This window comes from Papilio polytes, unplaced genomic scaffold, assembly GCF_000836215.1.
Source record: "Papilio polytes unplaced genomic scaffold, Ppol_1.0 DF823177.1, whole genome shotgun sequence".
In the NCBI taxonomy this organism is placed as follows: Eukaryota; Metazoa; Arthropoda; class Insecta; order Lepidoptera; family Papilionidae; genus Papilio; species Papilio polytes.
The window spans coordinates 1,493,884-1,502,082 of NW_013526027.1; the positions used below are offsets into that span (position 1 = coordinate 1,493,884).

General features: G+C 32.1%; 1 long non-coding RNA gene across 1 annotated transcript; it reads left to right on the forward strand.

Annotated features, from left to right (window-relative positions):
* The first annotated feature begins 5,712 nt into the window (after positions 1 to 5,712).
* Positions 5,713 to 7,391, forward strand: LOC106105141. The gene is made up of 3 exons (XR_001225719.1): positions 5,713 to 5,775; positions 6,276 to 6,347; positions 7,346 to 7,391. It is a non-coding gene; the product is annotated as an uncharacterized LOC106105141 (long non-coding RNA).
* The last annotated feature ends 808 nt before the right edge of the window (positions 7,392 to 8,199 follow it).

The window sequence follows — 8,199 nt, forward strand, 5'->3', positions numbered from 1 at the left end:
AGTGCGTAGACAAGGGTTCATAGAAAAGATTCTGGTGTGCATAATTTATGCAAACATTTTAACCGTGGCTGATCTATTTCAAACGCTTCAATTTATATGGTAATCGTCCCATAATTAAACTTGCTTAGAACAATACCTGACCAGGACATTTTAACGTACCATTCACTAATAACAAGATATCGTACAATTTCGTAGAAATACAACGAGACTCAGTGGCTCACGGGTTAAGCACTTGACTTGTAATTTTTAGGTCCTGGGTTTGAATTGGCCATGTACCAATGGGATAAATCGAATTTGAAAATTCATTTCTACACATGACGTTCTTACAGTCAAGGAACATTGTGATGCAACCTACGCATCTGCGAAGAAATTCAAAGATTTGTGTGAAGTCAACCAAACTGCTTTGAACCAGCGTGGTTAGCTATGGCCTAGTCACTACCTTAAGGTAGGCTCCGAATCCCTCAATATGGACGTATAGGAAGCCTCTATTGATTAAAATACTGACTATGAATCTTGCCACGTGTTCTTCTCGAGACTATAAAATATTGACTTAACTAACTCAACTACAACTCGCAGTTTAACAGGAAGTTTACTGTATACAACAAATATTTCAACAAATCACTATTTCGAATCAGTTAAAACAATATTTGTGCTAAAGAATAAACAAGATATTATCTGATAGAAATATGAATTAGAAAACATAAAGAACGAAATATAACTCAAATAAAATCGTTGAGAATAACACTAGTTGATACGCTGGTATTCTTTTACATTTCTAGTAAATATTTTTTGTCGTTGATGATTAATTTAAGGATATTGGTGGACAATAATAACCGTCCAATTCCACAGCAAAAAAAAACGATTCAAAAATATAAGTTTGTCTCAGTTTATTCAAATAAAATGAGAGAGATTATAACATAATTTTCATGAAAATATCGACAATGTAAACTTGCTTTTATCGTGATAATCATTTAACCTTCTCAGAATAACATGTCAAACGCATCTGATGTTCAGAATGAAGTGAACGCCAATCCGGCAGCCGATTACCTTCCACTACATCAAACAAATGTGTTTAACACGCCGATAACACATTGAGTTAATTCTGTATAAATAGACTATTTCAGTATAAATCCACACTAATAACACATTAATCACACAAAAGGATGGTTACAAGTAAGATTTTTCCAATATCTGAAAATTTATATACAGAAGTTAAGTTTTTTTTTTTTATAACATAAGGTGGTTAAATTAGGCCTCCGGCACCACACTCATCAGACGAAACACGGAATTGCTTCCATTTCACGACTGTCTTCTGTGTGGTCGTGGTATTGCACCGGGCGTGCCGACCCATTCGTGCTAAGATGTTAAAGCGGGCACTACCACTGTCAAAAAGTCAAAGTAAATACATTTTTACGATCTCTTTAAGCCCGCTATAGACGCTCGTTTTTAACTGTTTAATCAAAACTGAGCGTCTGTAGCTGGCTTTACCAACCTTTTTCATATCTCTTTACGCTGTCGTCAGGTCCTTTACTTACCTTTTGAATACGGTACATATTTTGTTCTGGCATTTAATTATATAGAATTCTTACGTTTCAAAGATAAAATTTCTACTTATTCCGACGTGAATTTTCTTTAACTAGATTAAATTTAAAGAACTATTTTTTAATATAAAACTTCACGACGCGAAACTTCCATTGCTTTCTGTAAGAAAATTAAAAATAAACATCTATCTAGTTTCAAAGGAAATTAATTGTGTGTTCGTCCATCCGTTTATTTAACGGTTGCATTTCTTTTCTCTTTACTCACTGCAATAGGTTCTTGAAATAATTTACGGAACTGAAGAAATTGTATAACATTAACTACATCGACTTGTGAACTCTGTTCTTGTCTTCGTTTAGGGCGACAGCACATCTTTGACTAAACTATCGCACAACTGTTTCGCGATTGTCGATTGTTTCACAGACCATTCAACAGTTTAGTTGCAGAACTAAAAATCCAGTAGTGTGCGCATCATATTAGCTCATCGGAATCCAAGCGACTATACAGTCGTGCGATAGTTTAGTTAGAGGTGTGCGCGCGCTCTAAGAATACTCCACTTTTTTATTCGTATTATTTATGTATCTATTGAGAAAATGCGTTCTTTCTATACATATAGTTAAGGAATTTAATTTCATATCCATTGCATTTCTATGTAATCACATTAGTTATTTTACATGCAATGTAATCTATACTTATTATAATAAAGCGTAAACACACACTTCTTTGTTGCCTAAGATGTCAGCAATTACAGCATATTTTTTAATAATTCTTTTTTTATTAAATAGCCGTACACTTACGCCACGCTTTAGGCTACATATTTTCACGCTATTAAACTTAGGGGGTAAATATTTTGGATAAAATCCCTAATGTGGAAAAGAGACCATAAGTTGCTGCCGACATCAAGAAAGAAAAATTGCTAAGGTTTGTCATGTCATGTCATTTTGACATTTCCTTTTGATAATTTGACAAATGTAAACAATAAAATAAAATTTTCATAATTTCTTGCGGACGAAGCCGCACGGAAACAGTTAGTTTGAACTAAAACTTATCTTAACTTTTACATACGTGCTAATTTGTTGGTGACAGTTTTCTGTTACTATGTACGATATAAGTGGGAAGCGAATATATTTCTTTAGCTGTACACTATATCATCTGCATGCAGTTTTACACTTGAAGTACAGTTTCATATTCCCAGATTGGAAGCATCATTAAAACTCTTGTGCCGCCTCACATCTACAAGCACTGAGAACAAACGCTTGACTGACTTCACATATTACTTCCGCACTTTACTTAAAACGAAAGCCAAGAATATGAAGGCAAAGTTAGGTACTACAGTACCTACTTATGTCACCGTCACATTTTGAAGATAGTCAGTTTAAAATTTTACCAGACATAAACTTTCTTATAATTGCGAAAGTTTTGATATATAGATCGATGTTTGTTAGAGTTTCTATCGTAAACGGTTGAATGGATGTCGATGAAATTTGGTATAGATATAGAGGATAGTATAAAAGAACACATAGGCTTGTTTTTTTAATTCCATGCGGACGTAGTCACGGGAAAAAGCTAGTATTTTTCAGAAGATTTGAAAGAAAATTCAACTGAACGAATTATTGATAAACAAGAAAACAATTGAATAAAATGTTTTACGTTTATGTCTTCGATGCGAACGCACCACATGTTAGAAAAATTATGTTTTTGAACTAATGGTTTTCTAGTGAGATTATGAATATGTTTTTTGATATTACATTCTTAAGACAGAAAAATATTTTTTACTTTAAAAATTTAGATCATCAAAAGATACAACATTAAATGTGTTTTTAATTGAAGTATTAAAGAAAATAAACAAAGTTTAAGTTGTTGCGATAACAGAAGCGTCTAGAAAAGTCTTTAGAATTTTCAAATTATCATAATAACGTAGAAAATTGTTCCCCAGTCGATGTTCAGTCGTATTATTCATTGTTTATCGCGACTGCCATTACCAGTCATTTTGTGATACGAAACTATTTATTTTAATAGACCTCTTTATCATTGCCATCTGTACAATATTTTCCATGCCTTTGTTTGAAATTGAAAAGTCTTTTTCTTTTATTTGAAACGTTACTGTAATAAAAACATTTGTTTTATAATTGTAAAAGCTTGTTATTGCTAAATAATAATAGATTTTACAGGTAGAGGAAACTTGAATAATGTATTAATAGACTTTGTGAAAGAGGTGATGCTAAAGGTTAGCATGGTATAGACATGACATGTTATGCGACGAGACGATGGGGACATAATCCTGAAAGTGTTAAGAATGAATGTGGATGGCTACAAAGGAAGAGGAAGACCGATGAAGGTATGGATGGATTGTGTGACAGAGGATATGCTTAAGAAAGGAGTGGATTCAGATATGACGGCTGATAGAGATGTATGGAAGAGCAGCACATACTGTGCCGACCCTCCGTAAGGGATAAGGGCAAGTGGATGATGATGATGATGTAAAAAAGGTGATGCTTAAGAAGGAAGTGAATTCAGATAGACAAACTGCCGACCCTCTATAGAAACAAGGGCAGGTGGATGATGTGGAATTTTAAAATCACTATATTACTGTACTTCTCTAACGCTAAACAATAAAGACACGCTTCAACGTCTCTACATTGATTATATTTGTCAACACAAACATAAATCGATACTAAGATGAAAGTGTAGAGCAATTTAAACAGTTTCAAGTACATGCGAAGTCCTCCAAGTATTAATTAATCTTCGATTTACTTCGCCTCGGTGTCGGTTCAGTGTTCAATAAGCAAGATATATTCTATGTATTTACAAGTTTAAAGAGCGGTGAATGTAATACCATGTTCTGTTTATCGATTAACAAGGCAAGATGACAAAATAATTGTATGTTTATCTGACCCGTTGAAAGGTACTACTATCTGTTATTTGTTCAATAAGAAAAATTTTAAAACATATAGGAAATTACATAGATGGTAACAAGGATTTTGTGACAATATAATGACAGTGGAGTCGTTAGTGAGCTACCATAATTTAGTTTGACTTATGTCCATCGCGTCAAATAACTTTGTTGGTTTATAAGTAATGATGTTTACCTTTTAAAAGATTTGGAAATGTCCGAATTCGGTATATGCAAATTTGCTAGGAACATTCGAGAACGAGAGAACATTAATTTTATATTCCCTAAACTCTACATTACCAACTTAAGTTTGTTTGTTCCGTGTGTTTACTTACACTAAACTTAGTTAATCGCCTTTGAGTGTGCTACTTACGTTTTAAGTTGTATAAGTAAACGAAGCCTTAAATAAGTTATTTATTAAGTTCCTGTTGTATTATTTATGGAAAAGTATTAAGTTAATAAGTTTTCACTACCGCAATAGACAACATTTTTATTTATAATATTTAAGATACCTACGTTTAAAGCATTAATTCAATTCATAATTTTCTTTTTGTTTAAAGCCTTTTTCAAAGAAGTAAATACACTAAGCATTGCTATAACCTCAAGTGACAAATTTCTCGTTGAATTAATATAAAGTTTAAGTTTAAATTTTCATCAATATATCAATTACTACTACGTTGTTTATCTTTTTTTGCTAGCGCAGGATCTATTTTACGAAATCCCGAGACCCGACGTAATCTGGGTCTAATTTAATAAACCACTATCGTTCCTGTAATACTAATTAATTTGTCCTGTTTACCTGATTGGTTTGTAGAAAAAATTGTTACTGTACACTTGAAAAATAAAGTTATTTTTAGATTCCCCTTTTTAAATTTTACCCTCCGTAATAATTCTTCCTTCTTTAATAATTGACTGTTCATTGGAAATTAATAACCTAAAAATCATGCTCTAAAGTACTGTATTTACGGTTTATAGTAATGCTTCTAGCGTTAAGAAATATTGATACACTACAATTTTCGAATACTTAGATTAATAGGAAAATATTGTAATCGATACAAAGGCTGCATAATTAAAGCAATAATATCAATCGGATTTTAACTAAAAAATTGTTTATTTCCTGTGCTATATTATTTGTAAATCAGCAGTACTAATATAGGTATAAAGTTTGTGGAAACTATCCAAGAAAAGCTATCTTTGTCGCGAAGTGAAAGGTGTTGGAACTCGACAAATATTTTCCCAGTTAGAATTAAATTGATTTCACGACATGTATATACTCGTACATTTTTGCGTTATAATTCTAGGACTATACTCCTATTCGGTTCATGCGTTCTTTCTTTTTGCAGGTAAGCTCACTTATTTATAAATTTTAATGTAGTTTGTACTTTAATTCGAATAAAATAATAAATACGCTACATTTCGTGGAATTAAAAAAATAAAAGTGTGTAGTCTATGTGCTCTTCCAGACTATTCTTTACATCTATACCAAATTTTGTTGAAATCCGTTCAGCCTTTTAAGCTACAATCTCTAACAAACATCCATCCATCTAAACTGTCGCATTTATTACATTAGAATGAAATATGACAAGTTGGCCCTTGTACTTATTTTTCCTAATTATAATTTTTTACATAATTAAAATCGCATTTTTTTATATACTTAAATCTAATAACCTTTAACATGACTTCTAAACTCGAATAAAACCTTTAACAAAAAGTCATAACTTTTAACTTAAAGCTGACAATTTGACAATTTTATTGCTTTCGCCGCATCACGTAGCAATTACTGGAGTAATCAACTGAGCGATGAAAAATTTCTTGTCTAATTCACTGTTTAATTAAATTTCAGAGAAGAACCAGCCAATATGGTTGTGTTTGAAAATTTGTCCACTTTATTGCCCTCAACGGAGACACGATGAAGGTAAATATTACTAACAAGCAGAGTTTATTACTAGAAAAACACTAATTAACTAGTGTTTAAATAATTATTTTTACAATCATCATCCACCTTATCCTACTCCCATAGGGTCGGCGCAACAGGTTTTTGTACCCCAAATAACTCTATCATACGTCATCTCAGTCATCACTCCCTTTTTGATCATGTCACCTTACACGCAATCCATCCATCTCTTTCTAGGTTTTCACAATATAACACCAAATTACTGTAAAGTGTTATGCTATTCAATAATACTTCATACTAATATTATAAATGCGAAAGTTTAGATGGATGGATGGATGTTTGTTAGAGTTTGTAGCCTAAACGGCTAAATGGATTGTGATGAAAATTGGCATAGACATAGAGGATAGTCTGGAAGAACATATAGGCTACTCAGTTTTGTTTTTTTTTTACTCCACGCGGACACAGTCGCGGGCGGAAGCTAGTAATTACATAAAGAAACTACTTAACAATGAAATTAAAGTTACTATGGATTCAGAAGCCAGGCGATGATCTAGGTTAGATAGAGGAGGCAGCTATCGTTAATATGTATTAATAGTATTGTATTAGTAGTTTTTTGTCCCTGTACCTTATTAGAGTCTCTATGGGAGTCTTCTATTTTCATACACTAAGGGCCTGTCCCACCAAATTGTAAATTGTCTGATAAGAATAGAACGTATAAAATATGTGATGGATTTTGTTTCTTTATCTGACTGTGATGTCATTTTTAAGCTATCTGAGCCTCTATCTGCCAGTGGTGGGACAGGCCCTTAGAATTGCAGTGTATTCTATCTAAGTTACTCTTTCAACTCTAATATCGGTACCGTCCAATGTGCGAATAATTTACATAGAACAGAATTAATCATAACCAAAATTAAAAAGGTAATTACAATATTGAAATTGCTTTGTGCCTGTTAATACAAATAAACTTCGACCTAATGTTGCCACATGCTTAATATACTTATTAACTGTTAATCTTCTAGATGCATCATTAATATATTGGGACGATTTTGAACCTATTCACGAAGAACCAGAGTTCATATTACCGTATCCTTACTTTTGCAAACCGAAGCCTAAACCCGTAACTACACCAAAACCTACCACAACAATGGCGACTACCACTCCTGAACCCACTTGGATCTGCGAAGTTTGTATGAAGAAATGTGGAAAATTGAAAACTAAATGATAATAGTAACCATAATGTTGGAGGTTTTTAAATGTATTTATTTTACATAATAGATAAAGTAGCCTTTTTGTGGTGAAACAATTTGTGAATTCAGCCTAGTAGTTTTAGAGTAATTTCAATACATACGTAAATACAAATCTTTCCTTTTACAATTTTAGATAACTGTAGATAATTACATTTTCAGAATTAATTATTAGATTTAAAAAGATTGTACGTGCGTTTGTAATTCTGGATAATATAATTTATCAAAAGAAAAATGTTTACTTAGTTCGCGTATAAACAAAATAATAGTTAAGGTAAATAAATAACGCGAAAAATTATAAAATTGGTTCTTATTTATTTCCTTCATTATCACCTATGTTGACCAACTTGTACAATCAGCTGCACAAATAAGTTAACATTTATAAAGCTTCAGAAACATTTACATGCATTCGGTGTTAATAAGATGGATGCACGTATCCATCCGACCTTGAATAAATATTATTAACGAATAAATGGAAACGTACTTTCAAAACAAAAGGCCTATTCAAGTATCTAAACTTTTGTAATTGTATACACATTTATGTAGTTGACTGTACTTTACTAGAACTTTTTAATATGAAACATAAACATAGATATTTCTGTACAAATATAATTTCACTGTTACATTCA